Source organism: Columba livia, chromosome 7 (assembly GCF_036013475.1).
Source record: "Columba livia isolate bColLiv1 breed racing homer chromosome 7, bColLiv1.pat.W.v2, whole genome shotgun sequence".
Taxonomy (NCBI): Eukaryota; Metazoa; Chordata; class Aves; order Columbiformes; family Columbidae; genus Columba; species Columba livia.
Window position 1 is genome coordinate 29,421,311 of NC_088608.1, and position 22,432 is coordinate 29,443,742.

Below are 22,432 nucleotides of genomic sequence, written 5' to 3' on the forward strand. Positions count from 1 at the left end.
AGTCTTGAAGATCGAGGGGCAGGGCAGTTACAAGACAGGTGCAGTGTTTCTTCTCTTGTGCCTCTGTACCCTGTTTAATCCTTAAGAAAATGTGATGAAATGTAGCAGTTCTTTTTAACTAAGAGAATTTCTACAGCAAAAAATCCTGCTGCTAACACAGGTCTTGCAGTAGTGAGGCATCACCAGGAAGGTGCACAAAATCTGCACAGGCTGCCAGAACAGAGGTAATGCCTGGTGGGGATGCGGCTGCTGGCTGGGCAGCTGCCTCTGTAAGGCAAAGGGAAGTCTGTAAGAAATCAGTGGATGGCTGGGATTATGTGTGTTCTTAGCATCAAAACCTGAAGAAAGAGGGCAGGAAATATTTGGGGATATGGAGGGAGGCAAACTCATTTTGCATAGAAACAGCATATTTGAAGAACAACCTAAAACAGATATTGTCAGGCAGGGACTGTGCACCATGAGGAGTCATAATTTCATCCAGCACTGTATAGTTTGGGGTTTTCTTCAAAAGAAAACAGTAGGCAGCTGTCTCCTGGGTAACTGTTAAGAAGAGAGAAAAATGGTGAAACAAGGGCTAAAAAGAAGTGAATCTGAAGTGTGGATTCTGCCTGTGCACACTAAACTAGACAGAAATAATATACATCTTAGATGGGCAACCTCATTTAGGGGACAGGGATTACTGTGCTGTTATAGTTGACTTCAACTGCAGCTTTGATTGTAATGAAAGGACTAGGAAAACTGAGAAAAAATAATTCCATTCTCTGTAAGACTTCTGTACATACTCAAGATGAATATTTCTATTTTGATTGATATCTATGGATTCCTTCCCTGCTTTACTTGGGTGCATTTTGTATAAAGCTGCTACAACCCTTTCTCTTCAGCAGTTTAAGTCTAACCCTGCAAACCTGCTAGAAAATTGCTTTCTTTTTCCTTTCAGCTAAACCATAAAATTCCATGTGCATGAAGTAGTTTGTTTTACAGGATCAGAGCCACACTATGCTAGTAACTTCAATCTCACAAACTCATCAGTACTTCCTTGGTCTATCTCCATTGGATGTTTCCATTCCAAAAGCATTACTTATTCACAGTAAGCTTCAGCACAGCTCAGCTGCAGCTGCTCTAGTTTTGATCCATTATGCAAATAGAAATGTCAGTGTACTTCCCTAAATGTTAGCTTTGAATTATGTTTTTTATTAAAAAAAAACCCTGTGCTAATTTTGGGGCTACTTGGCAGTAATATACAGCTTGAAAAAGAGCATTAGTGACTCAAATGTTGTTGCCAGGTTTCTGTGGTTTACTTTTGCCCATACCAAGCATTAAGCAATTAATCTCAAGGTCTTAGGCATGGCAAAACAGAACAGCCTCTCAGATGTGGCTTACTGTCAGTTTGAGAAAAACCTTCATTGGTAATGAGGAATTTGAAAGAAAGAAGAACAGAATATTTATAAACAATAACTATATGACAAAATGCTTATATAAGCATAGATTAGATTTAGCATTTGCAAGATTTTTTTCCTGTTTTCCAAGTATTCTGAAGCACAGGTAACTGTCTGAGAGGTCAAACTGAAGATCTTATGAGTCACCTACAGTTCGTACACGTATGGTTTTATAACATCTTCCTGAAAGCCACATGATTTTTTCCTTTAAGATATTTTTGTCCATTTAAGAAAGTTTGATTGACATGCCTCAGGTGAAAAGTTGTCTTTGAAACTGGTGCCAGGTATTGTACAGATGAATTAAATTGCCCACAGCAAATGTTGAGTGAACAGTGGGTATCCAGCATATGGCTATCCACATTTAATCAGAGTGACTTTGCCTTCATTTGGGGTGCACTTAGGCTACCTCCCCTTCTTTTGGTATGAAATCCCCAGCATCCTGCTAAGACCATGCTGAGAGTGAATTGTGAATGCTGCAAATCTTCATGAGCCAAATTGCATCAGCTTCAAGTGGGTTTTTCTAATGGAAGAAGATGACCAAGCACACACAGAAGCCTCCAGATAGCCTGGCCAATGACAAATGCAAAACAACAAGGCAACAGCTCTGGAAAAGCACTTCTCTCTGCTCAATGTCATTCTTAGCTGAGACCCAGGATGAACTGTATGTGTCTAGGTGAAAAAGTATAAAGCTAAGGATATTTAAACCACCAAATTACTTGAAGAAAACAAAGATTTTTATGGTACAGGTTGCTTAAAAAATATAGGTGTGTGCTTCTCCTTCCCATCATTTCATGAGGGACTGGAAGGGTTGCTTGCATTTGCTTTGGGTTTTTCTTCTGAGAAATATGTGGGAGTTAAGGAAAAATGTTTGAACAATACACTGTTGTTACTGGAAAGTTTCTTAATAATGAACGTTCAAAGGAAGCTTAGAATAGTGTTAGCAGAAGCGTAAAAGTAAGCCACATAAAAATGGCTTTTGCAGAGAAGGTGGCAAATGTTTTTGGATTTCCCTTCATGAAACATGCTTTCAATTTCTTGTATAGGGAAATCAAAGAGACTAAGAGGCTATTAACCGTTTGCCAAATACTTCCAGTATTCCTAACAGGTGTGCCTAAGGAACATAATCTCTGCTACAGCTTTTGCAAGCTTCATTAGAATGCAAAATTAATGACTTAAAATAATGCAGATTTGTAGGATTATATTATCTCATTTTCCTCTGACAGCTTTGGAGATGTTGGTAACTTTTAACCAAATCTGGCAGATTTGTAGGATTATATTATCTCATTTTCCCCTGACAGCTTTGGAGATGTTGGTAACTTTTAACCAAATTTGACAGAAGCGTTTCAAAAGACAGTGAAGGTCACTAAAGTCTTATGAGAGCTGTTGTATGAGCAGGGATGAGAATTCCTGTAGCTAGTGCTAGAGAAGTTGCCCACAGATAAGTTAGATGCTGTCCATGCTGATCCTGGTAAGATGTGAGACAAGCTGCAGGGGTCTTCTCCCATTAACCACGGTGTGGCACAAGAAACATGGGGAAGTAGAGTAGGAGAAGCTAAGGATGTGGGTCTGAGTGTAAGAGTGTGGCTTGTGTTCTTCTGACAGAATTGTTCTGTGCTGCTAATTAAGTAATTTCAAACCAGTTTTTTGTAACAGCTCACTAATGTAACACGCCAACGTTCTCAATGCCCCGATTAATATTTTGAAAGATTCGGGACTTTCACTAAGGGGAATTCTGAGACGGAGATAAGCCTTCTCTCCAAAAAGTGAGGAACATACTTGCTCTGCTGGGGAAAAAGCTGTTCTATCCCCCAAGCTGTTCTGCTACTATTTAACAAAGCAGAAATCTCGCTTTCCTCCTCCTGTGTGAAGCAATAGACCCTGCTTTCTTACAGCCTGTCTGCACCACTATTTTCCTACTTAATACACATAACAAAGTTCAGCTATGCTGATCCCCAAAGCCCCTTCACCTGTCTTCATGTTACCTACTGTCATCTTCCCATTCATTTTAAATAGTTGATCTCCTTAGTTACCTCTTGTGTTTTTTCCTTAGGGACCCTATCTATCATACACCTGTAGACCCACTTCCTATTCTTCTGAGCCCTTGGAATCCTTTATGCCTTTGAACATACATGTTTACAAGCTACTTTTGAGGCCTTAGCTGCCACTATAAGACTGAAGACTGAATCCAAATTTAACTAAATATAGCTGTTCCTCAGGGAAGCACCTTTACTGATAAGGCCATCAAATTACAGGAAAAAATAGAAATGTAGAACATAAGTCCTGTACAGCCAAGAGCAATTAATAGTATTCAAACAATGGCTAAACCAGCTGGGTAACAAAACAAGGTCCAATATAGCCAGGAAAAACAACAATGCAGCAAACTACTTTAACTAAGTAGTGCTGTTCAGGCAGCCTTGTCTTGCCTCCTACCCAGGTAACTGAGATATAGCCTGGGCTTTTGCCTGCTGCCCAAAAGGCATGATCATGGTGGGGAGTCCCTCAAGGAAGAAAGCCAGCAGCATGGATGCTGTTCTAGAAAACCTACGATGATGGTGGGTATCTGCTACAGGTGGGACAGGAAAGAGAGCTGCTTCAGGACTGGGCAGAAACTCAGACACTTCCCAAAAGACAAGGCTGGTCCTTTCTCTTAACTCTGACTCTCTGTATACCCTCATGATGAGAGACCATAGAGTCACAGGCTGGAAGGAGGGATTGAGGTAGTCAATAAATGGCAGCTTCCATGTGAGGAGTCTGGCTGTAAAGTTAAAAAGTACATCAACCCTCAAGACCGGTGCAGCCACAGCAGATTGGCAGTGACCTCTGGAGATCATCACATCATGCATACTGGATCCAGTCAGCCATGGCTTTGTCTGTGCAGGTCCTTAAAGTCTCCCCAGGTGTGGAGATTCTGCAGTCTCTTTGGAAAACTTGTTCTAGTGGTGCAGAACTAGCCTCCTTGTGAAGTTTTTCCTAACATCCAGTTTTAATCTTCCAGTCTGCAATTTGTGACCATTGCATTATTTGTTATATTATCTGCCACTACTGAGAATAGGTTTTTCAAGGCGGCGGGAAAAACTTTATGATTTTCTATGTGGAAGGCAAAGAATGAACTTGTATGTGTACGCTGTGGATCGCTAGGAAGTAAGAGCTAGAATGAATAACATGCCACATCAAATTCACCACTAATTGTGCCCATAATGTGCATATGCCTGGGAATCTTACCACTCTCCTCCACCTGAATTCTTGATTTAAAACTGGGATCCTGTGATGAAGTAAACTCCATCAGTTAACCTCATTTGATGGGGTTTGCCAGAGGGCAGGAGGAGGACAGTAAATGAAGAGCCAGCTTTAATTCCACAGCTGCCATTTTAAAGCAATATGGAAACGATTCCTGAAGTGACAGCCCTACAATGACTTCAGTGAGCTGTAGTGGAGGAACTGTGGAAGGCAAATCATCAGAAAACAGCCTGTGATAGAGATGCTGGCTAAGGACAATAAACTGCAAGATGCTATGAAGTTCACAGTTAAAATACTGGCTTGGGATGTGACAGATGGAATTAGGTAATGTGTGTTTAATTTTAAATGTAGGCACTCATTTGGATATTGCTGGGGCTAGCATAAGATTTAGAAAGTAAAAATCTGTACAAGCAATTGTGCTGTTCTCTCTTTGTTAGCCTGCAGAGCTAGGAGGAGGGCTAACATTAGGGAAATATGATTTTACACACACACAAAAAAAAAAGAGCAAGGGATCTTGCAGACTCATCTACACAATTTTCTGTGGGACCTAGCTAGTACAAGGGCTAGCTTGTTCACAATCAAATCGCTTAGCTACTCTTGCAGACCTTTCCTTGACTTTCACTTCATTTGATGCCTCTTCAAAATACTTTCTGGCCTTCTGCCTTAAAACTGAAAATCTTTTTCATCCTCTTTCCGAATGTCTATAGAAAGGCAATCTTTGAGAATTTAGGGAAAAACTCACAGCCTGCTCCTGCTTTCAGTGCCTGCCCTGATCCAATGTTGTCTTCACTAGGAATGTCCACATTTGCCTCCTTAGTTAGGGATACACTTTCTGCTCTGAAGAACTATGAATAAGCCAAGTCAGTGCCAGGAACTATAAGGAATCTGGACATAATCAGCAAGTGTAAACCTATACCACTGTCAGATACCAAGATGCTGGGGCAGGGGTGTCCAAATGCCATTTAAAGTATCACAAAATCAGAATTGTTTAGGTTGGAAAAGACCTTTACAATCAAGTCCAACTGTTAACCTAACATTACCAAGTCCACCTCTAAATCATATCCCTAACTGCCACTTCTATACATTTTTGCATTGTGTAGCTTTGAAGCCTCAAGTTATGGTTTGTGTTGCTCAAAGGACACAACTTCTTATAGGTTGGATTACAAAAATCTCTAACCATTACTGTTTGGGAAGTAAACTCTCCTCTGCAGAACTGAAAACAGGATGTAACATAGCACACAATGTGCAGCACAAGATGTGCTTACAGTAGAGATCCCCAGTGGGACTGACACAGCTTTGGGCTAGAGGAAAGCTTTATGGATGAAGCCATTTGCCTTTCTCTTGCCAGTCTCCCGTGGGGGCAGAGGGTGCGGGGGGCAAAGCTCTGAGCAGTTATATACAATATCAGATGCAGTGGGGAGGAAAGGAGATGTGGAAGAGATGTTTACTGTAAGAATTGAGTGTAGCTACGTTGCTAATCTCTAGTGGTACACTATCTCTATGTGCTGTATTCAAATATTTATTAATGTTACAACTAAGCCACAGATGTTCAGCTTAAAATTGGTGTAAGGAAATTAGGGGCTGGAGTCAAAAAGCTTCCAATTCACAAGTTTCAGAAATATAAACAATAGATAGTGGAGAATGAAGACAAAATCAGGCCAGTACAAAAGAGATTACAGAAATCTCAGCACACAAGCAACACTCAAGGAATCTCATGCAGAGCAGGAAATTACCTTCAAGCTCTAGGGGCTTTCTCTGCCTGAGTGAAGGGTTGGACTTGGGAGAAGTATTTGGCCTCCTAGACCTACAGGTGGTTTGAGCTTTGCTACTACTTCAGCTAGTGGTGGCCCAGTGGCATGAAGCCTGCAGAAGATGTAGTAATGTAGTTATGGTTCAGAGAAAAAACAGACTTCTGTAACAGATAATTAAATTCTTAATGGGTGGCAGTTGATGATCAAGTAAAGGACAGAGAGCAAAGCACAGGGCAAGTACAGGAGAGAACAGGCTTACAAGTGTCCTGATAAAGGGAAAGGTAGCATTCTGGGTTGACATTAGAGGATCTAAATGAATAAAAACACCAGTGAAAGAAATCTTATTAATGCCCCACTGGAGCAGCAAAAGCTTTAATCAGAGCCTGAAACAACTACAAGAAACGGAGCAGTTAGAATGGAAGGGTCGGCATACATGAAATCTCAAATTGTTGCCCCATTTTCCACCCTCCCCAGTCAGATTGCTTTTCTTCTGCTTTTGTTTGCCCTCTCTCCCTTTCCAGTGAAATTCCTCTGTGGTCACAAATGATTAGTCATGTTTCTTTAGTATCAGTTGTCTCATTATCTCATCTTGTAATCTCACAGCTGAGAAACATTGACATGGTGTGATCTCAAACATGGTTTTTTTTGTTGTTTTGTTTTTGGTTTTTGTTGTTGTTGTTTTTGTTTGTTTGATTGTTTTTCTTTTTCTTTTTTGTTTGGTTTTGTTGTTGTTGTTTTGTTTGTTTGCTTGTTTTTTAAAAAGACGTATGCAGGCTATCCTATCTCACATTAGTTCTGTTTGGTCCAAACCAAAATATTCAGTGCTAGATAGTGGCCTGATCTCAACACTAGTGCATTCAATTCACTTTTGATTTAGTCTCAATGTAACTGACAGTAAAACCAGCTCCTCTCCATTGATGCATTTTTATATCATTAGCATCAAGACAAGCTAGCTGAGATCAGACCCCTGTTTTTCTGAGTACTATGCCCTTCCTAAAGGAAGACTGTAAATCCTTTGCAGTACTAAGATTAACAACAATCAATCCTTAAACAACAGTCTGGGGAGTAGGCTTCTAGTTGAAAATCTGAAATAAGTGAAAGCAAATCTTTGTTCACAGACTGGATGAATTGTGTTTTCAGCATACAATAAAATTACAATATTTTACAAATAGCTGCCTGCCAAATGAATCACAGTAGCAGTCTACGTGGACACTCTTTTATCTGTCTTCGTAGTGAGGTAATGCAGTTTAAGCAGAGATTGCATGAAAAAAAATATTGTGTCTTTGGAAGCAATCCACTTTGATGTAGAAGCATGGATCATGGAAGCTGAACAGAAAACAAATAATTTTATTGCTTTTTCAATATAAAACTCAAAAGAGAGCAGATCCTTAGAGCACCAGGGAAATAAATTCTGGTGGTCTTTTGGCTAAAACACATGACAAATATTGTGGGAGCACCCCCAAGAGTGAGTTCTGAATCTTCCAGGGATATGGTATTAATTTTAGGATCAGAAGATGTGTACAGTGAAAACTGAAAGTCACCTTTTAATCTGAAAACTCTCAACTAGATGAAGTTTATTTCCATGCTTCTCTTTCTAGTGAACAAGGAACATACTGTTCTACAGTCTGTGTGACAAGTTTGGGGCCTTTAAAGGAACGGAGTGCGCAAGGGACTGGGTAGTAAAAATCCAGCATGCTTAGTTGGGGAACAGATGGGTAAAACCTTGAGTCCGTAGCCTTTGAAGACTTCAGTGTACGTTTATTTAATGTACATGAATCATCCTTTTTACTTCACTGGGGTACCTCATATGTAAAGCTAAGTAAGTCTGTGTGTGCAAGTAAAATGCCTTCTGCTGATCCTGTGGGGCCTGTCTCTTTTGTGGAGTAGAACTCCTTGCAAGCATTTAATCCTCTGTGTGTTTGTGTGTGATGTGAGAGAGTTGTGTCCCTGTGAGCATTCCAAAGCACTAACCCATTTCTGAGAAGGCTTCATTGCTCACCCACTGCTAAACACCCAGAAATGTGGAGAAATGAGCTGCAGGTTAAAAATTTGATAAATGGCAATTTTCACAGTTAAGTTGCAATAAATATTGTGGGTCTTCAGTAACAGCAGACTGATCTTACTTCGGTGTGAAGCCTAACTCTAGCGTGCTTTATCAGCATCAGGAGCTATTATCAGCAGCAATTCTTGCTAGAGTTGCACTTAAAAAGTGAATAAATTTTACTAATCAGCCTTTACTTGAAGTATAAACATATGATTTAACAGATTGCTGGAGGAGATAATATATTAAAATGAAACTGAATTGTGTTACTTCTTTAGAACATAAACTGAGGTTAACAAATGCCTTCTGAAGAAAAATAAATTCCCCAGAATTCCACTGTCAGCAGGTTAAAAATTGTTAATTGCTAATCATATGTGACCAGCATGCAAACAACCAACCTCAGCTGGAACAGACCTAGAAGATGGGTTCTTGGTTGTGTTGGCAGGTATCTAACATTGTTTTTAAACTCTATTCTGAGCCCATCTTCCTGGTGTTGCCATGCAATTCTAAAAGTAAGGGATATTATTATATCAAACTTATAGAGCATTTGTCATCCTCTAGATGTTAAAGAACTTTAGCAAGTGATGTGTTAGTTTATCACTTCGAGATGAACAAAGCATGAACTTGGAAAGAAATGAATCTGAAAGTACCTTCTAGGTTTTTGGTTTCAAATGACTTAAAGCAAGGAAACAACAAAAGATATTACATCCTGTCTTGTCATTTAGCCATGTCTAGTGCAAATAGCCTCTACTATTTCTCCAGCATTTCTGTCCATGTTCCCACTAATTAAGCCGAACATCCTGGTTGTATTTACAACCTCTTTAGGAATAATTCAACTCTTAACAGGGATATTTAATCATACCTTCATTCTTGAAACCAGTCTCTCTGCTGGGGATGGCATCGGTAACCAGACTTTGCTTTTCCGTTTCGCTATTTTTATCCATTATATATAAATAGTTTTGGTTTGTTTTTTGAGTACTGAAACTATATGGATATGGGTTGAAAAGTAGAAGTAATCTTGAATATCAGGCTGAAAAATGTAATTAACCAAATTTGCAAACTTAAATGGTGCTGGATTGGAGGGCTTGTTTGGGGTTTGTGTGCTGCTTGTTGTTATAAGTATTAAAATGCCCCATAATGTTTGGCCTGACTTTCTATTTTACAGGTAATGTTTTACTGAGAAAATTTAAATAAATCCAATAGCTTACAAAAGTATAGTGCCCAACTGTGTTTAGAATTGCTTGTATCTGTACAACAAAGTGGGAAACTCAAAGGCGATAGTTTTTTAAATTAACTACCTGAGCCATGTGATCTAGCAAAGCTTCCAAAGAACGAAAAGTATGTTTAATCTGGTAATGGCTTTTTTGATCTCTTACTACCAAAGAAACATAATTGGTGTTGATTGCTCAAGAGTTTTTCTCTCAAATCCACTTAACTTCATACTCAATAACCTGGAAAAATTCTCCCTCGTACTTCTAAAGCAAATATTTAAGGCTGAGATTTGTCAGAGTCCAGTGAAGCCCAGGTGCCCAGTGCACACTGAATTCTGATGGAAACAAAACAGACTTTCACAAGAGGCTCAGTCCAAAGTGGTGTTCTTCAGATGTTTCATTTAAAGACACATTTGACTTTACTGCGGCTATAACTGGCCACAACACAAAGTTCTGCCGTTTAAAATAGATGTCAAAAATCTAGTTATTCTCAGTGTTGCATCTTCCTGCCTGGGGTTTGGTTTGTTGTTGGTTGGTTTTTGGTTGGTTGTTTGGTTTGGGGTGGGGGTGTGGGGGGAGTGTTTGTGTGTTTTGGTTGGTTTGTTTGTTTGTTTTGGCTTTTATTTTTTTTTTTTCTTTCATTAGTGCTGCTGGGTTGTTCTGATTTTTCATTTATGGCCTGTAATTAACTGTCTATTTTCAGTACTTTTATATGAACCTACAATTAGCTTGGGTTCTTTTAGCATCATAATTCAAAAGTGTTCCATCCTTTGCTCTCCTACTAGTTTCTCCCAAATAATTTCATTTAATAATTATATACTGTGTAAAGCTGGTAATATGGCCACTCATGGTTTCTTCTAGATTATTCACTGAAAATAGATTTATTCTTCGTAGCTTTGGGGTTGTGGTTCAGAGGTTTTGAGTTTTTTTGGGTTTTGTTTATGTGTTTTGGGAGAGGGTTTGTTGTTTGTTTGTTTGTTTTTATGATCCTCCTAATCTCTTGTTGTTAAATCCAGATCATTCTGGCACATGTGACAGCTGCTAGCTGTTTGAATGTTAGTGAAGCTATTTCTGTGTTCTTATTTTATTATACTTCCTTTCAGTTCAGCATCACTAAAAGCCTGCAGTTTTCCCACTTACGATCAAAAGAATGTGAAAACTTTTAAACTCTTTCATGCTATAGGTCCTGCTCAGGTCTGAAAGATTATATTCTTCCATCATAATAGTAAGGGTTTTTTTTATGAAAGGGCAGTATTCTGCACCACATCAACCCTCTCTCACACACACAGAGTTTACATTTCATATGCCAGTAAAGGCCAACATGAATCTGAAACATGATTTGTTGTCGAATAATAATAATAAAGACTCTAAGTTTCTATTCTTCCCCATCCACACTAGCATATAGCCCTATTTTAGTTCCTTGTACACCCCCCTTACATGCAGCTGTTAAAACTCTCATCACGAAGATATTACTGTCTTCATTCTGGAGAAATAGTGCTTAAACCCCAGCTCTCTGTAGAAATATTGGTAATGCCACAGGTTTTTCTTCATAAAAATAATACAGCAAGAGATCTCTTAGAATAGGACATTCCTGGTGGAAATAAGGTGATAAGGCAACCATTTGTTTCACATAGCTCTTTGAGAATAGTAACAACTACAGCTGGACTGCAGGAACCAACATTAGGATGTGACCCTAGACATTTGGCTTCTCTTGTACAACAGATCCTTCGGTGTCTCAGAAAATGTAGCAAGGAGTGATGGGAGCAATAGCTTTCTTACTTTTTTGACTGCATGAGAAAAGCTTGCATTTCATGCCCTTCCTGCACACAGAGACCTCATCTGCAAAATGATGAGGAGAGAGGAGGAGAGAGAGGATGTGAATTGTCTTTGTTACCGCATGTCCTTCATCAGTACTGCCTTACTGTGCTGTAATCTTGGTCCTCCCTCACGTCTGTTCTCCATTAGTATGACCATTTGTAATAAACTTGAACAATCATTGACATTGATAGTGAACATACTACCTCTGTATCTCCAGATCTGTAGCTTGATCCACCTCATAGGTGACTTCCCACATGGCAAATGGTGCCCAGTTCTATGCAGAACACTCGTCTTCAACCCATCATTTGGGGCAACTGTTTTGAGGTAAAGCTTTCTGTATTGAACGAAATTAAATGTATGTTTGTGTATGGCTGTCACTTGCTTGTTTGCTGTCTTGCAAACACATACGTATGCTATATTAAATCAGTTTTTATATTTAAACATATTACATAAGATTCTCAGTTAACGATGGTCATGGGCTGCAGAGCTCTGATCCATAGCTAAGATTAACATACCTCATAGCTGAAGAGTTGCTTAGATTCTGTTTGGGCCCATGTCAAGTAAGTCTCAAATGCTAATAGCAATTTTCTGCCTTTTTCTGCTGCCACTCCCCCAAAGCATTCACAATACTTGCTTACCTTGGGGCTTGGGAGGGAAGCAATCTTTCCAGCCAAACTCCTGTGTTAGCCTTTAATCAGTTGTCAGGAGTAGGCAAAGTTAAAACTTCTACTTTTTTCTTAGATTGACTTCCTGGCTTTCCTTCATTTTGTTTCTTGCTTATAATCCCAAACCTGCGCTTTTGGATCAACTGAGCACCAAAGGTACATGAGGCTTTGGAGGCCTATGCAGCAAAAAATGTTTATGTTTTCAACTTAGGAGCTAAAGAGAACAGCAAAGGCTAATCAGGAGCCCAGCTGTTGGACTAGGCTGTTTTTATCAAGATGCTTCTAGACTATTTGTAGTGGAGAAAGTCCAAAACATTGATCAATAGATGTAAAACTTTGATGGACTCTTTTTTTTTTTTTTTTTGAAGCTTTTTCTAAAGCTGCCTTTTTCCCAAAAGCACAGGATAACTTTGAAAACTGCAGATGTGCTCCCTTCAAACTTGCTAGAGCTCCATCCAGTCTGAAGCAGAGCTGTTTCTATCTTCTCTTTTGGACATGGTAGAAAGAGAGCCTACAGAAGTGGCACCTTGATAGAATTGTCAGCAAAAATTCTTGCGCTCTGACAGGACTCTTCCACTACCTCTGAAAATGCCTCTGTGTGAGCATGACACTGTTTTAGCTCCAGCTGTCTCTTAGCAGCATGACAGGCATGACCTTCCTATTGATGATAGGTGTTAAGGTGTTAAGTATAAGAAAGAACATATTCCATAAAATAAACATGGCAGTTATAAACTTGGAGGGGAAAGAGTACGTTTCTAAGGGAAGGGAAGAAAACGTTTTCTCCCCTGGGTGATATTTTCAATTTTAGCAGAAATCACCTCTCACTTCCTAATCATTAACCAGAGTATCCACACCTTAAATCCATTGCCTGCACCATCCGCTCTGTCCCCTACACCCAGTCACAACCAAGAGCAATGAGTATCAGTGTGAATTCCAGTCCTACAGAGCCATGTTTGCCCAGCTATGCTGCTTTCAGTTCTGATTCTGGCCGCAGGATCTTTGTACTGCATTCTAATATGTAATGTATACAAGTCCTCATCTTAAACAGGAGGCTTTTCCTAATTTAGGATCATTGATTGCTTTGTCTTGAATCTCTTCATAGACTGGCTGCTTTTCCTAACTCAAAGGTTGGAAATGTTGTCCTGCAGGGAAGGGCAGGAGAAGGTAACATACAATGCTACTAAATCTAGTGGCCCTTGTAAACTTATGAATATAAGTAGTTTGCAGTGACTGCTTTTTTAATTCAGCTAATTAAGAGCTGAATTAAAGAGCTAAACTAAAATTAAAGAGCTGAACTAAAGAGCCTGCAAACAGATATGTAATGATTAAACTGTGTGTATGTGTGTGTGTATATATATATATATATATATATATTTTTATATATGGGTGTTGATTTTATGGTTGGAAGAGAGCCTAGAAAATTCTTAACTACTTTGGCCTCAGGCCCAGCGTAACCATATGATGATCCGTTAGCATGAAACTGTGTGTCTCCAATGGCTTAATTCTTCTGTGAATGACTAACACTTCACCAGAAACTTTATTTAAGCACAGAAGAATGGATGACCTTCAAACAAATCATTTTTCAGTACCTGAGAACCTGGCTGGTAACTGTATCGGAAGCATTTGGAGCCGGGCCCTGTACCACACATGCTGTCGCTTCCTATTATTTTGCACCTTACGCAGTCCCTGGGCCCTCCCTGATTGGTATCTCTACAGAGAAGCCTCTCTAGCTTATTCTTTGTGAGAACAAAGGGCTTCGCAGCCTGGTTGCAAACCAGATTGCTTCTTGCAGCCTTTCAAAGTGGTTCAGCAGGTGGTAGTTTTCTTGCCAAAAGGGAGGCAAAGCTCAGCTCCTGGGTTCCTGTTGACTTCCAGGCTCACCAGGAACTGAGTGATGTTGAATGTCCTCTGAGTTCCGAGTAAAGCAGAAAGATATATCCTTGGTTACCAAACATTTGCTATCTACCATTACCCATCAGCTGCTCCTTGGGAAACCGGGGGAATGCTGAACCGGAAAACAAACTTTTCCACATTTTCGCCAGCTGTTTCCTTGCTCACAGAAGCTGGAGTTCCATGGAGTTACCATGATCTTTTGATGCTGAAGTTGCTGCTTGTCACATAGAAGTGAACAAGGCTTTGCATTACTGTGGGGAAATACACGTCTGGTCTGGAAAAAGAGGGAAAAGATATTGGCAGTAACACCTGCACAACTCAGAAACCCCATTTCCTCCAGACCACCAATAATCTTGCATGCTAGCAGCTTTCTCTGTCAAAAATTTACTTCTACAGGGACAGCTGCTGTCATTCAGCTCAAACCAGAGAGCTGCTGGATTAAAAGAGGTGGATATGGTGTCCTCGTCTCCTTGGAAACCTGCTGAAGCCCCAGATTTCAGTGTGGTGTTGCTGCTGGGCATCACAACTCCACTTTGACTCCACTATATACAATTAATTACTCTGTTTCCTCAATGCTAATTAGCCAATCTTGAATGCAGTGCTCCTGAGTGAAGTAGCTCCAGGTACAGGCTCTGAGGAGATTATTTTGTCCCCAGAATATAGTCCAGATTTTAATTGCATTGTGTAGATGAGGTAAGGCCACGGTGTTCCTAATTTAGGTGATTAGTATGAGCCACTGTTAGTCACACTGATGGGAGATGGTTCTGACAGCGGGGGATCTTACTGAACCTCAGTACTTATGCTGGTGGGTGTCCCGGTGAAAAAATGGGGAACACTTACAATTTTGGGATCCTTCCATATTGGGCTTCTTGGTTGTGAAAGGCTGAGGTATTGCAAAAGGTGCACTTGATAATAAGTATATTAACTATCAAATGCATACCCTGCAGCATGATTCCAATAAAACAGGCGGTAGCAAAACCAGATTGTGCTGGATAGGGAGTGTTCAGCAGCCCAAACCGGATTTTGGCAGGAAGAGTACCACAAACAGCAACACGTCCCCTCTTGCAAAATGGAAACAAACAAAAAAAAGTCAGAAAAAGACATTAAATTGTTGATGGCGGCCATGTATAATCAGAACTTTGATCTCGATTCCGAGAAAAGGCACCTCAAGCCATTAGTTGATATCTCAAAAGCACGTACAGGCATCGGTTTAATAATGGCACGGGCTAAACTTAATCATGCTGTCTGCTGCTGGTTCTCACATTTTGCTTAGCCTATGCCTTCCTGCTTTATCTACAAAATCTAGGAGGCTGTTTGTTTTTTATTGATAACCAAACACCTTTATGATTTTTAAATGCATTCTACAAACAGGTGATAAGCCTCTGTTTTTCACAAAAGGCAATATGGTTAAATTAGAGTGAATACTTGTTCTCAGCCCAGTTTGATGCTATCTTTATTAAATAATGCCTGTCAAACTTTGGTCCCAGAATTCCTTTTGTGAGTATAAAATCAGCAGATGCTAAACAGGAGGCCGTTGTTTTTAGTGAGCATTTAGCATTCTATAAATAAGCTTGGAAGTATTTGTACGTACCTTGCAGAAGTCATAACTAAAAATTGAGATCATATGTAAGCAACAGCAGGATATGAAACCAAATAAATTTAACTACTTACTAGTATGAACATATAGCTATGGACAAACTAGGATTTCACTGAGGAGAATTCTGATGGCTTGGATGTGCCTTGTACACCCGCGAGAGCCTCAATCCCAAGGGGGACAATTTGGCCAGGCTGACTCAAGTCCATAACCTAGTTCAAGTACCTGTACCCAGAAGTGTTGCTGAAGGTCAGAAAGGGAATAAATGTGAAGTGACACCCACTTATTTTCAAAGAAATCTCAGAAGATAAGAAGGACTAATGGTGAGAATAGAAGGAACACTTTGATTTTATAAATAAAAACAGCTGTTGCCAGTAAGGCATCCCTGTAGCAGGCACAGAGCTCCTGGAAATTAGTGGGGGCGAAAAAGGCAGGAATTACCACATGCAAAAATCATCATCCTGTTCAAGTTAATGACAGCTGAATGGCTTAAACTGCATCTGAAGAGTGAAAGTTTTAATGCCATCGTAGCTGTACTGAACATCTTATCCCAGATCACATAATGACATGATTCTGGCAATCCAAACCAGTAACTTGCATAGAAAACCATTTAGCTTTTTTTTTTTTTAAATTATTCCATGCATGCCAGATGCAGCTCTGTGGAGAGGAATCTGGGTGTTCTGGTCGACAGCAAGTTGAACATGAGCCAACAGTGTCCCTGGCAGCCAAGAAGGCAACTGTGTCCTGGGTGCATCCAGCACAGCATTGCCAGCCGGGCAGGGAGGTGATTGTCCCACTCTGCTCTGCACTGGTGCGGCCTCACCTGGAGCACTGCGTGCAGGTCTGGGCAACACAGGATAAAAAGAGAAATTAAGCTACAGGAGAGTGCCCAGAAGAGGGATAAGAAGTTGGTGAAGGGTGTGGAGGGGAAGTCTTATGAGGAGCGGCTGAAGTCACTTAGTTTGTTCAGCTTGAAGAAGAGGAGACCTCATCACAGTCTACATTTTCCTACAAGCGGAGGAGGAAGGGCAGACACCAAACTCTTCTCTCTAGTGACCAATGACAGAACCCGAGGGAATGTCAGGAAGATGTGCCAGGGGAGGTTCAGGTTGGACATGAGGAAAAGGTTCTTCACCCAGAGGGTGCTGGAGCACTGGAACAGGCTCCCCAGGGAGGTGTCACGGCCCCAAGCCTGACGGTGTTCAAGAGGAGACTGGACAGCACCCTCAGACACATGGTGTGAACTGTGGGGTTGTCATATGCAGGGACAGGAGTTGGACTTGATGATCCTTGTGGGTCAGTTCTAACTTAGGACATTATATCATTCTATGATACTACATTCAATTCTTTACAGTAAAATATGCTGTGGGGTTTTGTTGTTTTGGGTTTTGGGGAGTTTGTTTAGTTTTGGTGCGGTGTTCTTTTTGTTTGGTTGGTTTTTGGTTTGTTTTTGGAGTGGGGGAGTTTTTTGTATTTGTATTTTGGGTTTTAGGGGTTTTTTTGTGTGTTTTTTGTTTGTTTGTTTGTTTAATTCTCTCCTAAAACAACAAAAAAATAAGATCAAGCTCCAGCAGCTCCGATCTCCAGTAGTTTTCACCATTCTGAATCTAAGGCAAATTGCCAGTGCTCTCATGTTAATTTTCTTCAGCCTTTGTTTTGGTCATAAGGCCTGTCCAACTCAATTTTACAAGATATGTGCTGTGTTCCTGCTGATTTGTTCCCTTTGAGGATAAAAATATAGCATGTGTCCTTCCACTCCTTACCTATGCGATGCATCTTGAATTATAATTGCTGGTGTCCTTCAGCCATCACTCCTCTTGCTTCCTCAGCAAATCTGAAATGATTATGCAAAGTTGCTTTCAAATAAGGAACTTAATGGATAGCTCTGTTCAGGGCTTTGAGGTATTTATTCTTTTGGTTACATATTGCATGTAAAATTCTAAATGATCTAAATCTGACCTTCATGAAAACAAAATAATTCTCTTGTTATTTCATATTGGGAAAAAAATGGTGAAACTGGAGATTTTCTGGCCATCCTTCAGATAGCTTAAAAAATGGCTTCCAGAGCTGTAGTTTTAGGGTACGTAGTTTTTTGTTAAACAGCTTTCGTAGAACTCCTGTCAGCTGGCAAATGCAAGGTGAATTATCAAGAAAACTGAATGACAACAAGGAAGGGGAAGATTCAACAGAAGTAAATTGAGACATTGAAATGACCAGAATTACAGTAAAAGTCAAGTATCCCTCTTCACAATTCGGGCCTTAAGCAACAGTTTTGATTTTAATGTAAAGGGTTCCTCATTCAGCTGCTGGTTTTCTTGCTAGGCATTTTGTAAATATATTTACATTTTGTGATGTATTTCAGAAAAAAGGTTTCATTCAAGAGAGATCTAAAAAGGTATAAAATAAGGTCACTGCTGCTGTTTCATATGTAACAGGCAACTCAAGCTTTTCTTTCTTATAATCCACCCTCATTACATAGTGATCTCTCTAATCCCTTTGACTGTTTTAGATGTATTGGGAACAGAAGATGTGTCTATTTTTATTTCCCCTGCACTCACATCTCTTCTGTTTCTTTCTTATCAGCAAATATCTATTAATTGGTCCTGTCTCATTGTTTTACGTTTATTTGCATTAAAACATGTGTTGCAGTGGGCTGCAGGGGTTGCAAAGTCTCCTGCATTTGGCAGTTTTAGTCTTTCTTGTTCTTGCGTCACCCGGAAACAAAATTATGTTTTGTTTATAGCAGATACCTGGATTTCTGTCCCTTAACTCTTTCTTAGTTTAGCCAATTTTTGCAAGTAGTTTGCATTGAAGTCCTGTGAGTTTGACAGAATAATTGCAATCAGAATGTTGTTCTCCTTCCAAACTTGAGGGACACAGAAATTGGAAAAAACACTTTTTTTCTTTTTTATTCCTTATTTTCGTGTGTGTGTATGGGCAAAAAAGAAAAAGTTTCTGGCTCATCTAAAATGAACTTTGAGAGTTATTGAGATAGAAAACTCACATGTTCAAAAACCTGAGCCGTGTCATCCTTACCGTGTAACAACAATCCAGCACTTAGAAGGCAGTTCATATTTAAATGTAAATTTCTAGTGAGCTGCTTGTTATTGTTTTCTGCTCCAGGAGTCTACTTGAGAGATAATCTTTTAGGAGTCCTGCTAACTGCTCTGTACTCATAACTAGTATTTTACTTCTCAAAGTACTAAAATATTCTGTATGTAGGTAGGTTCACATTAATTATTCACATAATTTTAAAATCATAGAATTGTAGAATAATTTGAGTTGGAAGGGACCTTCCAAGCTCATCCAGTGCCACCCCTGCCATGAGCAGGGACATCTTCACCCAGCTCAGGTTGCTCAGAGCCCCGTCCAGCCTGGCCTGGGATGTCTGAAGGGATGGGGCATCCAACACCTCTCTGGGCAACCTGGGCCAGGGTCTCACCACCCCTATTGTAAAAAATTTCTTGCCATATGTACTGTAATTTCTTGTAATAACATAAGATGTTCACAACAAAGCATGCAATTATACAGAGAATGCACCAGTGCAAAAATGAAAGGTAAATTTGGCCATCTAAATTAGGTATTGATAATTAATGCTGATCTGTCCTCTTTGCCTAACAGATATGTAATAAGGCTTCCCAAAGCAGGTGGTCAGACTTCTAGGATTTCATACAGTTAGAGAAACCAAATTCTACTATTATTTGACTCTGTAGTCATACGATTATACAGAACTAAAGCCCACTGATGCTCCTAGAAGGACATGGATGGGCAAGTTTCTCACACATGGTACCGAGACCTTCCTGGCTGGAGGAAGATCTTTTCCTCTGTGTCTCTTTTTAGACTAACAAGATCTGTCTCCATTGCTCTTCCCCTGGACTGACCCGCTGCCCAGGGGGTGCATCACCCTGCATGGCTGCAGCTGCTCTGACCCGTGCAGAGGTGGGGGGACTGGTTATCCCTGGCGTGAAGAACATGCCTTCACTGGTAACAGGTTCTGGGGATAATGCAAATTTGATGGTGAAAACAACTTAAAACTAGATTAGGAGCATCTGAAAACAGCCTTTAAAATGTGGCACAGAATAGCCTGACTTTAGTTCCCAACCATGTCATTTTTCAAGTGTACAACACTACCCTAGATGAACAATTAAAGATTTAGCACTCAAATTTGGTTTTGTAATGGGGAGAGTTTAATTTGTTTCAGTCACCTGCACAAATGATTCTAATCTACAGATTAGTTGCCCTGATTTGAATAATGTGTGTGTTTAACACAGCAAAATGCATGTGTCTAAACTTAGCTTGCAATGTTGAAGCAACTTATAAAGACAGATATTTGATATATATTTGGTATTTTAAATATGTACAGTTAATATCTGAAGTTTATCATACTAATTCTACTTAGTTAAATGTTCATTTTTTTCCAGTGGAAACACAAAGAATATTAGTATCGTGTCTGAACAAGCTACCTGTAATTACTTCCTATCAAAACTGATGTAAAAGCAAAGGGAAACGAGTTAACTCTATTAATTCTTTGATATTTGATGTTCTATTGTCTGATGCAAGAAAAAAATCACTACTATAATGACCTTATTTCTGTAGCACAGAAATTACTTTGCAATTACTCAACCATGTTCTCTGGACGCTTTCGTGGCTTTTGTTTGTAAATTGTCCCAGGGGAATCCACAAAGCTGCTACCAGAAGCCAGAGAGGCAGGAATTTTACATTGTTTTCATGACAAGGATTTTCCCAAAAGTGCCCCATTTCATGGCCAGTTCCTGGCAGCGGGCTCATTTGATAAACATCCTCCATGTGTTTTGGACCTCCTTGTCCATAAAATGTTTCCCCAGTAGTCTTCGTGACACTGCTGTGGATGAGAGACTTAGGGAACACTTTACATATGAGTAAAGTCTCTGGTCTCTTTTCTGCCTCTGTGAAGACAAAGTCCAGTCATCTCCAGGATAGCCAGTAAGTATAACAGGGTATTTCATTTCTTTCTGTTATCCTTGCTGAACAGACAGTATGTTACCAGACAATGAAATGGGGAAATATAACAAACTTCTAGAGAATTGTTAAGAAAGTTGCAGAGCAAGAATCTGAGTGTTCTCTCATCTCCCTAAGTTTGGAGGTGTAAGCCTGCGGGCAGAATTTGGTTACTTTATTAAACCAGGAGTTACGAGAAGTCAATTGACTTTGCCTGTGCCACAGACTGCTAATGAAACATCATGGGAAGCAAAGAGAGAACAGTACTCCTTTAGCTTGTGAACAGAAGCAATAAAACTGAAACTTTAGTATTATATTTTTAGATGAAAATATATTGTGGGCATCAAATACACTCCCAGGAAGTTGGTTCACAAGTGGGAACCATGATATTGGATGTAATAATATATTCATAGAAACATAGAATGGTTTCGGTTGGAAGGGACCTTAAAGATCACGTAGTTCACACCCCCTGCCACCTGGGACACCTCCACTAGACCAGGTTGCTCAAAGCCCCATCCAGCCTGCCCTTGAACACACCCAGGGTTGTGGCATCCACAGCTTCTTTGGGCAGCCTGATCCAGGGCCTCACCACCCTCATGACGAAGAATTTCTTCCTTATAGCTTATCTGAATCTCCCGCTGTCAGTTTAAAGCCATTATCCCTTGTCCTGTCACTGTCTGCTGTTGTAGAAAGTCCCTCTCCAGCTTTCTTGTAGGTCCCTTTTAGGCCCTGGAAAGCTGCTAGAAGGAATCTCTGGAGCCTTCTCTTCTCCAGGCTGAACAAGCCCAACTCTCTCAGCCTGCCCTCACAGGACAGGTGCTTCAGCCCTCTGATCATCTTCATGGCTGCCTCTGGACTTGCTCCAATAGTTCCATGACCTTGTTATGTTGGGGGCCCCAGAGCTGGACACAGCACTGCAGGTGGTGTCTCACCACAGGGGAACAGAGGGGCAGAATCACTTTCCATGACCTGCTGGCCGTGCGCCTGGTAATGCAGCTCAGAATACAGTGGTTTCTGGGCCACGTTGCCAGGTCATGTTGAGCTTCTCATCAACCAACACCCATCTCTCATGTTAATTCAGAAGCATTGCAAGTTTTGAAACTTCTTCATATAGGAGAGTTGGATGTTGAAGCTCTAGATGTGAAGGCAGTATGAAAGCCTGTTACACTCTAAATGCACTCAGGAACTTGATAAATAGCTTCTAGCTGGGCTAGCAGTGTGCATTGTTTTCTGATCAAACTGTCGATTTTACAAAGTAAAGACCTGCTGGATGATCAGGAAAAAATAAAGAGAGTAGGCAAGTACAGAATAAGTGAAGAACATAGTCAAATCAGGTGTGTTAAAGCAGCAATGAAAGACAGAAATATGCTGCTGTTGTTATCATCACCAGTCTTTAATTAGTACATCATAACTATTTTCCCACCATTCATGTATAGAGTGTTAATGGCATTTACTCAGAAGAAGCTCAAAAAGAAACAAATTACATAATTTCCTCTTGAACTCTTCTTTAGAGTTGTTTTAGGCATTGCACAGATGAATAATAATGTGAAAGTGGTAGAGCAGAAGATAACTTAGCTGTCCAAATGGATTCACCAAACGCCTGCATTTAAAAAGGGTTATGTTAAATTTATTACACTCTTATCAGGCAATGAGTGTTATATAGTGTGCTTAAAAGTGGGGTTTTTTAGATTAAGAAATGTGTTATATAATTGAGAATTTAATTCACCAGTGATGGATCATCAGTAACTAAAGCCAAGCAAGGGTTAGGGGTGCCACTTCAAGTTAAATATCAAATCTAGGGGTGGCAAG

The 22,432-nt window shown here is 40.1% G+C and overlaps 1 protein-coding gene across 4 annotated transcripts in view; it reads left to right on the top strand.

Annotated features, from left to right (window-relative positions):
• The window catches only part of SLC39A10 (solute carrier family 39 member 10), an 89,202-nt gene that overhangs the window by 8,782 nt on the left and 57,988 nt on the right, over window positions 1-22,432 (top strand). The window contains exon 1 of one of the 4 annotated variants that reach the window (XM_065068949.1): window positions 20,468-20,608. The exons of the other annotated variants lie outside the window; for them this stretch is intronic. The gene's annotated coding sequence lies outside the window, so the exon portion shown is untranslated. Of the gene's footprint in view, window positions 1-20,467; window positions 20,609-22,432 lie in introns of those variants that run through there. 4 annotated transcript variants of the gene reach the window in all.